This window comes from Gekko japonicus, unplaced genomic scaffold (genome assembly GCF_001447785.1).
Source record: "Gekko japonicus isolate JY-2015 unplaced genomic scaffold, Gekko_japonicus_V1.1 scaffold631, whole genome shotgun sequence".
Lineage (NCBI taxonomy): Eukaryota > Metazoa > Chordata > Lepidosauria > Squamata > Gekkonidae > Gekko > Gekko japonicus.
In genome coordinates this window covers 61,049-76,502 of record NW_015168670.1, presented here as the reverse complement: position 1 = coordinate 76,502, position 15,454 = coordinate 61,049, and positions in this window count along the sequence as shown.

The following is a 15,454-nucleotide window of genomic DNA, read 5'->3' as shown; positions in this document are numbered from 1 at the left end:
CTGAACTGAGAAAGGTCCCGCAGGGCCCGGATCTCCTCCGGGAGCTCCTTCCACCAGGTAGGAGCCGCCACCGAAAAGGCCCTGGTCCTGGTCACTGCAAATTTAACATCTCTAGGGCCTGGAATTTCCAGGAGATGATGACTCCCTGACCGTAGTGCCCTTGGGGGAACATATGGAGGAAGGTGGTCCCTCAGGTAGGCTGGACCCTGGCCATAAAGGGCTTTAAAGGTCAAAATCAGCACTTTGAAGCGAATCCAGTACGCTATTGGCAGCCAGTGCAGCGCTTTCAGCACAGGCTGAATGTGGTCCCTCCTCGAGAGGCCCATCAACAGCCTGGCTGCAGCATTCTGCACTAGCTGCAGCTTCCGGATTTGTGACAAAGGCAGCCCCATGTAGAGATCCCCTGTATCCCCTGTTGGAAAGTGTTGCAAGATCTAAAATTCAGTCATTATAGGGTTAATGTGCTATTGTTTAGACTGACCTGGAAGGGAACCTGGTCAGGGCAGTACTTCCCCACTGCCAGCTGGTGGGAGAAAATCCCACCCCCAGATGACATTTGGGGGGCACTTCTGGTAGAACCAGAAGTACCACCCCAACACAATGACATCACCAGGACTCCACTCTTTTTGAGTTCCCTTCCATGGGACAAAAAACACAAGAGTGGTACCTTCAATACATCTCCAACAATCCCCTGTCTTTAGTTGTTTTAGATTTTCCAGGCTGTATGGCCATGGTCATGGCATTGCAGGACCTGACGTTTTGCCAGCAGCTGTGACTGGCATCCTCAGAGGTATAGCACAAAAAGATGGAGTACTCTCTGTGTCAATGTACTCCATCTTTCTGTGTTATACCTCTGAGGATGCCAGTCGCAGCTGCTGGCAAAACGTCAGGTACTGCAATGCCAGAACCATGGCTATACAGCCCAGAAAATCTACAACAACTAATGAACTCTGGCTGTGAAAGCCTTCAACAGCATAATCCCCTATCTGCTAGTCCAGTCTTGCTGTATACCACCTAGGTCATAGTGAGTCTTTCAAAAGCATTTCCATGAGCCTTTGGGAAATATGCAAATTAATTAGGGAGAGCATTAAAAATGGGAAGCCTAGGCTTTTCCTGAATCAGGAATTTAGCTTTAATGGGGCAATATACTAATAACTGATGTTAAAACTTTGGGTGTATGATAGACCTATTCACTTTAGACAAACGCCTTCTGGAACAATTCCATTTTATACTTTCTGTGAAATGATAGAAGTTTGGGGGCCTTCTGGCCTCCTCAGGCAGACCATTCCACAAAGCGGGAGCCAAAACAGAAAATGTTTGTGCACAGCCAGCTGCCGGTCTTGTCTGTTTCCAGGTGGCACCTTCAGCAGACTTTCCTCAGGTGAGCACAGCTCCTACAGTGGGGCATATTGGGGAAATCAGTGCTATAGATGTGTGGGTCCTAGGCCATGAAGGGCTTTATAGGTGACAGTATCTTAACTGAACCTGGGAACTAATTGGTAGCCACTGGAATAACTGCAGAACAGGTGTAATATGCATACTTTGCATAGTTCCCAATAATAATTGAGCTGCAGCATTCTGTGCCAGCTGGAGTTTCCTGGTTGTCTGTAATGGCGGACCCATGTACAAGAATCATTACAAGAATCTAGCCTTGAGTGGCATGGATCCATGTGGTCAGATCCATCACGGGAGCCATCCTCTGGGCTAAATGAAGCAAGGACGGGAGCCATCCTCTGGGCTAAATGAAGATGGTAGAAGGGTTTTGTTGTTGTTTTGCTGCTGCTGCTGAAATAACTTGTATCTCCAGCAATAACAGTGGCTCTAGAATGATCCTTAGACCCTTAACTGAGCTGGTGAGGGTCAGCTGGACCTAGGGTTGCCAACCCTGGGGAAATTCCTGGAGTTTGGGGGTTGAGCTTGGGGAAGGCAAGGTTTGAGGAGGGGAGAGACATCAGTAGGGTTTAATGCCATAGAGTCCACCCTCCAAGCAGCCATTTTCTCCAGAGGAACTGATCTCTGTAGTTCCAGGAGATCTCCAGGTCCCACGTCAAAGTAGGAAACCTAGCTGGACCCCATCAGATATGGGAAGCACAATGCCCTTTGCCTTCCCAGCCAGCATCACCCATCTTGTCAGGATTCACCTTCAGTTTGTTCACCTTTAACCACTGAGCCCCAGCAGCCAGGCACTGACTCAGTACTTGTACAGCACTACTGGCCAGTTTAGTACTTAAGGCAATGATAAAGACAGAATTAGTAAGCACAAAGAAAAACAAAGCCTGAGGGGCGTGCTGTATGTATGTGTATATATGCCTTTAAGTGATCCCTCCTGCCTCCTCTCAATGACAGAGCTGAGTTCTCCTGAAGGAACGGGCAACTTTGGAGGGTGGGCTCCATGGCATCACATCTTTGCTGAGCTCCCTCCCAAAACCCCACCCTCCTCTGGCTGCATTCCCAAAATCTCCAGTTATTTCCCAACCCTGAGTTGGCAACCCTACATCCACCATGCCTCAGAGGATACTACAAGGGAAAATCAACATGGCTTCTGCAAAGGGAAGTCTGCCTCAAAAACTTTCAGAGTTGTTTGAGAAAGTCAACAAGCATTTGGATAAAGGTGATCCAGTAGCTCAGTGGTATTCTGTGGCCTTCGGGAACCATATTCAGAATTATGCTCAACCAAATGGGTTCTATGACTACCATGGGTCCTGTGTGCCACACATATACAAGAATCTAAGACATAACTACTAATATTAAATATATAACTCAAACCACATTAATTACCAGGCTGTTTTTGTGCATGTCGGGTTTCTCTCCCCGCTATTGCTGAACCTTAGACAACCTTTGTGTATCTGGAGTGAGTGGGGAAGGGCTTCCCTCTCTGCCTTCTCACTCTCTCCTTAACATGAGGACAAGCAGTTTGGGCAAGACAGTAAGATTCAAGGATCCCAGAGGAGATCACACTGATGGTGGCAAAAGGTGAGTAAAATCATTACCATCCCACAGTGCCCCGCTTGCTCTTTTCCTGGTTGGCTGGCTGCTAATGGTGGTTATAGTCGTCCTTCTCTGTGGCCAGTGTGCTCTTCTCCAAGCAGCTCCTCAGGGACTGCAATGAGAGGGTAAATCGGCTGCAGAGAACTGAGGGGATTGTTAGAAAGGATGGGCCCTTTACTTCCATCCAAGGGATGAGAGGCCTGAAGATCTGGGAGGCTCACAGATGTCTAAAGGTGGGAACCACTTGCCAACCAAAAGCCCCAACAAGCAATGGTTTTGTCTTCTTTCCTGAAATATGAGGTGTGCCACATTGGGGGAAAGCACTTGGAAGAGCCATATGTGGCGCCTAAGTGAGTATCAGTGCAGTAGATACTATGTACTTGGACTTCCAAAAGGTTTTTGACAAGGTACCTCACAAAAGATTCCTGAGTGAGTTTAGGAATCATGGGGAAAGATGACAGGGCCTCCGGATTAAAAGTTGATTAAATGACAAGAAGCAGAAAGTAGGAATAAATGGACATTTCTCACAAAGGAGATGAGTGAGAAGTGGGGTTCCACAAAAATCAATATTGAAACTAGGGCTCTTTAATCTGTTCATAAGTGATCTGGAATTGTGTGCGAGCAAGGAAGTTGCCAAGACACCGACTACAAGCCCCAACCACAAGCCCATAGTTTCTATTATCTGAGGGAGATTTAGTCCCCCAAAGTCTGTGTTTTCTTAAGAGTTCAGATTTTTTTTTGCAACCCTGGGGACTACCTTCAAGTTTGTAGAGAAATCTCCACCACCACCTGTCTATCTGTAGCTCCAGCTTGCAGCTCTACCAATCATATCCTCTATGGTGTGGTTTGGAAATAGATACATTGATTTCTGAGTAAATATGAATAAGATCAAACTGAGTGACATTTTAGATTAAAATGGATGGTAGACATTTATATCATAAATATAACTGGACTACGTATGTGTGCACGCGCTCTAACACAGCAAATCATTTTCCTAAGAAATATATACTACTAAAGTACTTTGACATATCCTTAATCAGAAATGAGTATATAACTGAACAATCATCTGACAAAATGCTTGCATCTTCCTGCCATGGAAAAACACCTGCTGTTCTGCTGTCCCGAGGCAGCTGCAGACTCCAAAGCAATGATGCCCCAGAATGTCAGAGCAGAGGGAGCAGGCATGCAACAATCATAAATCCTTTAAGAGGACAAAAGCTGGCGACAGGCATCACGCTCCGCTCCCAGATGCATGCAATCCCTCTTCCACGTGGCTTCCTCTCAATCCATAGCCTGCATCTCACACACACCCAGTCTTGGTCCGGTGGCTATTAACCCTTCAGCATATGGAATCTGAAATTACATTGGATATCCCAAGTGACTTCTAGCTTCCCTGCCCATCATGTGCCTGCACTCAGTGAAGCCCATCTCTTTTTTTTTGGGGGGGGGGGTATATTTTTACAAAAGGGAGAATGCTTCCTTTCACCAGCCTTGGGTCAGCACAGAGCTGCCTTTCTAGCAGAGGTTGGTCATTAGGATGCTCAGAGATGGCTGAGAGATGCTTTGGAGGTACTTGTCTGTCACCCCACCCCCCTTCCTCCTTTGGTGCCACATGTTGTCACTATGATAAATGAGACTGGAGTGGAAGAAGCTTTTTACCAAGCGTGGTCTGGGCCCCCAGGGAGTTCACAAAATACTGCAAAGCTACAGCTGATAAAATGGTAACAAATTCAATTAGGGAAATTTAATTTAGTCAACAAGCGGGTGGTGGGTTTGCCAAGACCATATGGGAAAGCAGTAGTGTTTTCTTATAGGGAAAAAATAATTTAAACAATGAAGTCATGGGTCCTCATAACCCTGTGTCAATAGGAAGTCACAGAAGTTGTACTGATTAGTTTTGTACAGTGTGGCAAAATAGGAGTTAACTGGAGAGGAGGGATTGGTGGCAAAAGGAGACCCAAATTAGAACTACCAGGCCAAACATGAAAACAACACCTAGGACAAGAGAAGGACGCTCTGTGTTGCAATATTAGTATTTTGTCGCATTATTATTGAGCTACTGTGTGGTGCTAAACAATGAGCTATCTCTCACTTTCCTCTGGGTTACTGTATAGCCTGTTAGTTGGCTTTGAACCACAGGAATTTTATCTCTCAGCCTAGCCTATCTCACACTATTCTTGTGAAGATAAAATGGAGGAGGAGGAGTTTGGATTTATACCCTGCCATTCACTTAGAGTCTCAGAGTGGCTTACAATCTCCTTTCCCTTCCTACAACAGACACCTCGTGAGGTAGGTGAGGCTGAGAGAGCTCTGAGAGAACTGAGAGCTCTTGAGAAAACAGCTCTGAGAGAACTGTCGCTGACCCAAGGTCACCCAGCTGTCTGCATGTGGAGGAGTTGGGGAATCAAACCCAGTTCTCCAGATTAGAGTCTGTGCTCTTAACTACTACACCAAACTGGCTGAGAACAGTATAAGCCGCTTTAAGTTCACATTGGGGAGAAAGGTGGCCATAAATTAAATTAATAAATAATGATCCATCAGAAAGTCTCGGGCCATTTTGGCATGGTTTATTTACCCCAGGTCCAGTGCTGTTGGAAAGCAAGTTTTTTTTCCTGCTTCCCCACAGAATCACAGAGCATATGTGCATCTCCCAGGATTTCCCTGGCTTTTATCTGATCTTTTTCAAACCTGCTTTGCTTCAGAGTTTTTGAAAACATCTCAATAATGCCTGGATGGCTATTGTAAAAATTCAGATTTTCCTGCCCACATGGTAGCCATTTTCTCTGATCTTGCCTCTATTTCTTCTCCCCACCATGGGCGGGGCTTTTTAATTTTTTTTAAAAAAATCAGCACTAGACTATTGTTATATTGGTATAACATTGGAACAATATGTATAGCAAGTTCTCTGAATTGTCATCTTTCTTTTTTAAAAGTAAATCTCTGGCTTCTACCCTTTTGGAGATATAAGGGGAGAGGCATATCTCCGCCACAGAGGATAGAGACTTACTTTCTTACACAAATGAAAGCTGGGAATTCACAGAATATATAACATGTACTGTTACAATGGTATATCAATATAAATCTATTCTAGTGCCAACATTTTAAAAACCCAGAAACCCTGGTGGGTGGGGGAGGGTGTTTCTGCGGGGGCGGGGGAAGCTGCTATGCACCTCCTGCTGCTGCACCAGTGATGGGGAATCCACACAAGCCTGCCCCTGTGTGGAAACCACCTTGGTCTAAAATGTGTTGGTTTAACACCTATCATGTAACTGCAGAACAGAAGCTAAAAGTAACAGTTTCTGCTGCTTGAATTTGGCCAAGGAAATAGAAAGCTTTCCTGAGTTTGGATCAGGCTGAAAAAAGTTTTTAACAGATAATATTAAACAGGTTTTCTCTTCCTTTGTTTTTTCGGGGGGGATCATGTGCATTTGATTCCTCCTCTATTATGATTTAGCTAAAAGTTTTTCAAAAGAATCCTGAAATTGCCACATACACAATTTACTGTGGCTTTCATCTGAAAATGGAATTTTCCCCTTTCTGTGTTATTAGTGTGCATACGTACATCAATAAAACCTCTCACTAATAGAAAAGTCATACAATGTTACTTACAGTCATTTCAAGACAGGCCCAGCAAGGAAGGTAACAGAATGCCAGTGGGTGTCACCTGCAACTCATAATTGCAACCTTTCCAGCACATTACAAGGGTCCTACAGTCTCTTCTGGCAGATTTCACAGGCCTTGGGGTGAAAAGGCCCATCACAGATAGCCCCCAACCTGAAGTTACTCATCAACAACGAAGGATAACCTAACAATGGAATTAGCCTAGATAACAACTCTGTCCCTGTATCCACTCTAGAGCGATGTCACAGGACCTAAGAACATCAGATATACCATCCAGAGTTCATTGACACACCCTCTAATGCAATATCCCTATGGAAGATAGTAGATGGACAAAACGCATCTATTAAAAATGCAAAAACAAAGAAACCGGTGGAAGTGTATTTCAACCCTCCTGGACCTTCAGTAACAAGCTTAAAGGCTGTGGTACTTCAGCTTGCAAGTTTTAAAGGGAGATTCCAGGAAAAGTAGGAATTCACTCGCAGATTTGGTAGTGTCAGACTCAACAGGGACTGTTATATTCAGTGCCAACTGAATGTAAAACTTCTAAGTGGTCTCTGGCTCAAAAAAAAAGCATATGTAACAATAAATCTGCTTCTTAAGGTGCCACCAAACTCTGTTGTTTTATCACTGTAAAACAGTCAGGCCTTAAACTGGATAGTCCAGGTAATCCAGATCTCGTCAGATCTTGAAGTCAAGCAGGGTCAGCCTTGCTTAGTATTTGGCTGGGAGACCACCAAGGAAAACCAAGATTGTTCTGCAGAGGAAGGCCATGGCAAACCACCTCTGTTAATCTCTTGCCTTGAAAGCTGTATGGTGTCTCCATAAGTCAGCTGTGACTTGATGGCAAAAACAAAACAAAAACTGCCAATGATAGCCTCACACTCATGTATGAAGGATGTTTGCATTCTCACTTTTTCTGTCCTGCTCTTTTGTCCATTGTTCCTGATCAAATAGGGTTTTTTGTACTAATCCAAAAATTGCTGAACTCATCTGACCAGACTCAATAGCAGAACAAAGTAAATAAGTGTAAATACTGCAGACAATAGTGGCTATGATTTACTGCTTTCAATTTTTTAAAAAAACAACTATTGCCCATAAGCAATTTAATCTATGATGGTCCCGGTCACACGAACGGGATGATCCGCTGCCAAAGGGAGGCAAATTAGAGCCAGAGCAAAAAGAACCGTGGGAGCGCAATCCAACGTGCCCCCGCAGCTCCGTGCTCCGGTAGCCGATCACACGTTGAGCAGCAAACTGGCAGTAGCGCCGTTGTGCGCATGCATGGGACGGGGAACGGCGCTGGCTGAGATGGGCTACCAGCGCTTCCCCGACCAGATGCCTGGGGTTGCCAAGCATCATCCGGAAGGTAGTGCTCTGTTGCTAGTACCTTTTAAATGCGCATTTTCGGGCCGAAGAGATGGATCGGGGACAGGTGCGTGACGCTGCCCAAATGTTGTGGTGTGATCGCGCCTGCTTGATGCGCCCCCAATCCGTCCCTCTTGTGGGGCAAATCCTCCCGCGTGACCGGGGCCGATATTACCATTCAACATTTGAGTAAATATTTTGATTTTTAAGAAATATAACAAAAATTGAATTGCAGCATTTTCACTGGAAAGCTTGGGGAGGGCCTCTGGTTCAGTGGCAGACCATCTGCTTGGCTTGTAGAAGGTCCCAGGTTCAGTCCTCAGCATCTCCTCTTAAAGGATCTGGCAGTAGGTGATGTGAAAGACCTCTGTGCCTGAGCACCTGGAGAGCCATTGCTAGTCTTAGTAGACAATACAGACTTTGATGGACTAAGGGTGTGATTCAGTACAAGACAGCTTCATGTGTGTTCATTCAATTTAGACATTCATAACCTTAACTGAACATGATCATAAGCAGGATGGTAATAGTGGCTCAAGTGGTTAAGACGCTGAACTGCAGGCTGTGGAAGGTCAGTAGTTCAGCAGTTCGAGACCCGGGTGCCGCATGATGGAGTGAGCTCCCGTCTCTAGTTCCAGCTCCTGCCAACCTAGCAGTTCGAAAGCAAGAAATTGCAAGCACTTAGGTGGGAAGGTAACAGCGTTCCGTGCGCCTTGGTGTTTAGTCATGCCGGCCACATGACCACGGAAACGTCTTCGGACAGCGCTGGCTCTTTGGCTTTGAAACGGAGATGAGCACCGCAACACTAGAGTCGGATTCGACTGGCTTTCGAGCAAGGGAACCTTTACCTTTTAATAGTTTTTTACCTTCTACTTATGTTTTTAAAATGAATGGACATTTAATATATAAAGCTGGAGCTATATTGCAGTGGGGGGTTGGTTATTGTCTAATCTTTTCCCCATGAAAGGTAGGAAGAATATCCATACGTTCAGGAAGTCTCCCACCTTTGCTATGCCAGCTGCCTCTTTATAGTTGCCAGAACGGTCTTTCCATTATCAGTGTTCCCCATATTTGGTGTATTGTTCTTCTATATTTAGGATTTGACACAATTCCTGTGTTGTGGCTGCTATCCGTTTTTACCATTGTGAATCTCCTACTTACCAATGACTTCTATAGCTCCTTCACGACATTCAGTTTATATCTTTTCCACTAGTTCAGTATTCCAAAGTGGTCATTATCCTTCAAGGATCTATAGAACTATGATATTCTGTGCAGCAGAAGTCTATGTTGCACAGGCTTATATGCCTCTGTGGTATGCTGAAGAAAATAGGTAACCCTTAAATTAAAGTAGATGAAGTCAGAAGTCCTTGATGAGGAATAATCCTTAGGTTTTTTTAAAAAAAAATCAAGAAAATAGCTTCTGTCTCAGTACTTTCAAAGCTGATACCACAATAAACAACTTTTATCAACGAATGCACGTGCTGTTACCCAGTTAACAGGGATCGCTTATAACAAGCGCAAAAGGGCCAGGTACATCCCAATCCTGACATTGCCCATCTATAACTCCATGCCATCCAGCTAGTTGCTTTTTCCACTGCAAACCTTTTTAGGGCCCAAAGCTCCAGTGCAATGAAAGCTCATGCCAAGCTCATCCCCCTACCTGCTTTCTTAAACTAGGAAAGTATGGCAATGGTTACAGCTTTCCCTGTGGTGTAAGCTGTTACACTGCCTGTACAGGTGGGAGAATCTTTGTGCTGCATCAGTGCAATAGAGGGGAGCTTATGCAAGATACAAGGCTCTCATCATTGCTTTGGTGTAGGATTGCACAGTGAATATTCTGTTAGAATCTTTTGCAGGTGAGTTGTTTGTTCTGCGTATATAGCCAATGCATGTTCTCCGCCCCAGTATTCACACAGCCACACTTTGGACTCTTAAAAAATAAGGCACAGCAGTTGGAAGCTGAGTTCCTGATCCTTCCTACATGCGATTAAATAGTAGAATATACTTTATTTTATGATTTGTCATCTAATATTATCAATTTAGGAAGCACTAGATAGGATTCCTTTGCGCATTCATGGATGGTATTAGTAAATTCTCAACATCCCGGAATTTCAGTCCCAATCCCAATTTGAGATTAGCCCAGTCTGGACATGAACAAAGTCTGAAGTTGTTCTTGAGAGGGAAACAGGCTAGCATTGTACAGTTAAATCTGTAGAGAGGAAGGTAAGAAAAAATTGTGTGTGAGGGGATGAGGCTGGAGAAGAGCATGTAACCTTGCAGCCCAAGCAATTAATCATGTTTAGAGATCAGGATTATTATTACATCTGTGATGTTCTTCAGTCATAGAAAACACAGTTTCAACCCTCTGGTTAAAAGTACCTTCTCCTTTCTTAGGGGAAAAGAATCAGACGACAAAATCCCAAGAGTAGAAATACCCAGAGGTTAAAACGGTATGGAGTTTGGTATGGAGTTTCTATTCTTATGAGCAATGAATAGAATGTGTCAGGATTCACTTTCATTTTTAATTCAGTTGCTACAAGCTTTCTATATGCCCTTTCTCTGTTTACTTTCTGAGATATATTTACATAACCGTTTTACTGGCATGAAGCGTCACCCATGTGAAACTAGAAACTGAAACAGATCATGGCAGTTTGCTTTCATGCAACTCACAAGAATTAGTCTGTCAAAGTACATGGGGGAATATCCAGTGTACTATCTCTCATATGTCTCTGTTCACCAGTCTAAGCGATACATGTGAAAAAGTTCCAATAGCCCCAAATCCAACTGAAGTTGAACATGCTTGAGTCCCCTTATATTCAATGAGACTTTTTCATTGATAATGTAAATAAATATACAACACGAACAGTACACAATTACAGGCAATATGTTTATCATATTAAATTCAGGTACTGTGTACTGGTATGTACATATTAATCCCACCATAACATGCTGTTGAGATCCAGACATCTCTTACCTTTTGATATGGTGTCAGCTGCAATCTTTGATAAGCTGTAGGTAAATAAATCCCAAAGTTCCCTCTACTGTTCTGATTTTCCAGGTACAGCAGTTGCTTCCAAGCAAAAAGTAAGCTTGCCACCACCCAAGCACACCAAACATGAATCATGTAAACTTATCAGAGAGACTTTACATCGTTCACTCCAAGCCTCTCCACACCCAGCACAGTCGGAAAGTAGAATTCTATACATTTTCTTCCTTTATACCCCACCTTTCTCCCCAATGGGGACCAAAAGCAGTTTATATTATTCTCCCCTCCTCCATTTTATCAACAACCTTATTGTTGGTTAGACTGAGGGTGTACGACTGGCCAGAGTTTACCCAGCAGGATTCCATGCCACAGTGCGGATCTGAACCTGGATCTCCTAGATCCTAATCTGACACCCTAACCACTAAACCACACTGGTTCTCAGTATTTTCTGGTATCTTACAGTTTCTGTGACTATTTTCTGGGGGGGGGGGGCAATTGCCCTATTGCAGATCCACCACATATGAATACAATCCCCTTTGGATCACTTTCATGATGTTAAGTATCATTCACCACCATCCATAGGCTGTAAGAAGCCCCTGCAGTAAATTGGAAATCCAGGTGATGATGTGCCCAATCTTGGCATGACTCATCTGGCTCCTGTTTTTTTCCCTTTTGTGCTAGAGAAAATGAAGCCCTCATGTTCTCCAGCACCAGGGGTCATTTCGTAGAAAAAGAGGTGCAGGAGCTCATTAACATAACTCATTAGCATAACTTATTTGCATATGCCACACCCCCTGACATCACTGAAAGTGTGTCAGAAGGCAACACCCACCATTCAGGCTCCACTGGACTGTTTTGGATTGCTAGCTATTGGGGGGGGGAGTGCAGATCTGTCCTCGCAGAGGAGGGAGAGCTTGTACCTGAATAGAACTTGGCCTTAAAGGTGCCACTGGACGGTTTTGGACCAGGGGACGGGGGGGGGGGAACTCTGCAACTTACCTGGCTGCTTCTTGCTCTGACTGAGGGCTGCTGGGAGCAGGGGGTGGGGCTTGTTGCATGTGCCCGCCCCTTGGGCTCTTTACTGCCGGAGCTCTGCTCCTGTGCGCTCCTGCAGGAAATGACCCCTGTCCAGGACAAATGGGAAATTGCAGCGTGGCTGCAGGTGGAATGTCCCTCTGGATACTCAGCCCTTTGCCACTACAGGGTGGGGGCAGAGCTAAGTTCCACTTTCAAAATGACATGGGGACACTCTCTGGTAGCTCTCTTATTTTCAACTTGGCCTTCCTCCAAGGAGCTCACTGTGGCAGACATGCTCGTTCCTTCTTCCATTTTATCCTTACAACAGTCTGTGAGGTAAGTTAGACTGAGAAAGTACGTCTGGATCAAAGTTCCTCAATGAGATTTGCATCTGAGCAGGGATGTAAACTCAGGCTCTCAGCACTCTCACCACTACACCAGACTTCCCCTCTGATTTAGCTGGAGGGGACCACAAGTCATATCAGCAGTACAGCAGAGATGAAAACTGGCAAAATCACACTTATTCCCAGCTGGCAACTTCTATTAAATGGATTGCATTTGTCAGTTTCTGGGGTTTTTGAAATAGGTTGGGGGTTTTAATGTGGGGGAAAATCACATAAGAAAGCCACCAAGCACAGAGAAGAAAGATTCAGAGGAAACATTGATCAAGAATATCCCTGTCCTGTCCTGTCCTGGGGCAAGGACTAAGACTTTATTGTAGACCTCTAGAAGCCAGTCAAAAAAATTAACAGCCAAACTTGTTTTTCAGAATTCAGAGTTTTGCATCATAAGTACCATATTTTTTAAAAAATTACTGCTATCACAAAACCTAATCCTGACCTCTTCACAGTTTTCATAATTGTATTAAAGCTATGACAAAAGTGTTATATATGAATAGATATAGGGACAGTCCTGGTTGCCATCACAACCACAAAAAAGCCCCTAACCCAAGCCTAACTTCTCCCCTGTATCTGACAATTCCATTATTGCTTTAAATGCTCCACTTACTTGAATATTGGAGCCTCTGTAGAAAGCTACTGGGTAAGAAATGAATTCGTCCACCCCCACTGAATGGTGTAAAGTTAACATATAAACAAGTAATGACAAGAACTTCATAAGCATGTATTTTTATGCCATGCAACAAAACATATTCTGATGTGAAATGAGAAAAAAGTTTTGTACTTTTCACTGAAAGACACTACAATAAAATCATTGCTATAAATACTAAGCACTATAGTGAAATTTCCAGGCAGCATGGTGACCTGGCACCTGGGATTTATCAAGCCTTGCTTTATAGCATTAATAGAAAAGAGTCCTGTGCCATAAAATGACCGCATGTACTGTGGCAAAAGCTCCTGCAGGTATATTTGTTAGTTGTTAAAGTGCAATAAAATGCAGGTTAGTTATTTTTGCTACAGCACACCAACATGGCTAGTCTAGTTTTAGAAGAACATCTTGACTGGTTTTGCTTTTCTTGGACACCTGATATTACTAGCAGAAAGCCAGTGGGAATTGTGAGCACCGCAGTAATACAGAAGCAGCAGACTTTATTTCAGGAGACTTTATACACAGCCCACTTAGAAGATGTCCTGTGTGAACCCCAGTGGAATGAAAAGAAGCAACACGAGAGGTCTCCAATGGGCCTCAAATAGGTCCTCTGGTGAGTCTCAGGCCAGAAAGTGTTTCAGCAGAATATGCCTTTCCTTTCCTTTATTTGCAGCTCTGGCAGGATCTTTTAACTCAGTGCTTATACCCCAATTGGACCAGCCCCTTTCCCAGAGGATTTCATGACCAGTAGTCCAGGACCCCAAAAAAGTTATTTACGCTTGCCCACTTCCTGATTCCCTGCCAAGAAAGGCACTCCCACCCCAATGGCTCCTTGATAGGTACTTAGAAGCTTCCTACAACCCGCCCTTCACTGTACAGTGATGTCAACTAAGATTAGTTGTGTGGTTTTCATATGAGTTTATATGGAAGGGGAAAGTGCTGGAATTGACTGGGCCCAGAGCTCAAAGCATGGTCTTCCCATACTTGCCTGAATACACATCTTGTTTCTGGGAAAGAAGAGTTGTGCTTCTTTTTGGCACATGAAATTTGCTTCTTCTCTGAATCCTGCTCCAGCCAAGCAAATATTTATTCATCAGCCATATTACCAGTAAACCATGGGATTCTCCTGAAGGAGAGCCAACAGTGGCTATTGTTTATATGAATGAAAACTTTATCTAAAATGTTATGGATTATTATTTCATTCCGTTTTGTGCACACTCAGCCCTTTATAAGAGGGTTTCACATAGCAGCCTGGTTTTGATAAGTTCTTCTGATGAGATAAATTAGTTATAAATCTTAGCCTAATGGTTCGTTTATATATATGGCATGCCTATCCATCCTTTCCCGTAGCTTTCATTCATATAATTTGGAATGCTCAAGAAATTATCTTCAGTGTTTTCATTACTCTCTTTCATCTCCCATTAAAACTTCTTCTAACTGATTTCACAGGCAAGGCCTGGGCACGTAATAAAACAGATACAAACATGCAAGCGCTACCAACCACTGACTGTTGAGAAGGGAGCAACAATTCAGACACGATGTTAAAGGGGACCACTGTGAATTTATGTATTTCTTCTTCTTTTATCTTCTTCTATATCTTCTTATCTGTATTTCCTTCTTAGAACAAAGAGGAAGAGATTATTTTCCATAGTTTGGAAACTGTTGCAGGCAGAATCCCATAATTAATACAGAAGATTTCTTATAATATTTGCTCTCAAGGGTACTCAGATGTTTGAGGTACAGATATCTAGCATTCTGGGTCAGATGCTGCTTTAGGAAAACATGAGATTTAATTTGCCTGCAAGCAAACAATTTATTAATAATATCCACTCCTTTTTTAAAAAATTGTCGTCTTCATACCAACAGCCTGTGTGTTACTAGCATTCTTCTGCTGGGCAGTGAAATTTTGGTCCGTGTGGGAAGGAAGCTGGTAAGGCATAAATTCAGATTCTGGAACCCTGAATGATAGAAGCTTCCTGGTCCAGAGAAATTTTATTTATTTATTTATTTTATTAGATTTATATACCACCCTCCTCAATGGGCTCAGAAAGAGGACTATAGATGTTGCTTAATCTTGCACTTTATCAGTCTTTAATTAAACTGAGCAAGTCTGAGTTACTTATTTTGGATTATTTATTTGTTTATCCATTCGAGCTCAGAACAGAAAGTTCAGAAACACAAATTACTCATTTCTATAACCCAGCACAGAAACCTAGACTGACCACAAAGGAGAGTTTGTCCCTCTCATTGGTTGTTGTTAGTCTCCCTTTAGCCTTTCGGATCCAGTTTTTGATAGTATGCTGGAGAGCCTTTCCTTGCTATCTAAGATCCCTTTTAATTAGAAATTCAGAGCTCTGGAGTCCTGCCTTTTTGGCCATGCTCCAAGGCAAGCTGCCTCTCTCACCCAGCAGAAGTCTTTGTGCAGGGTCAGTA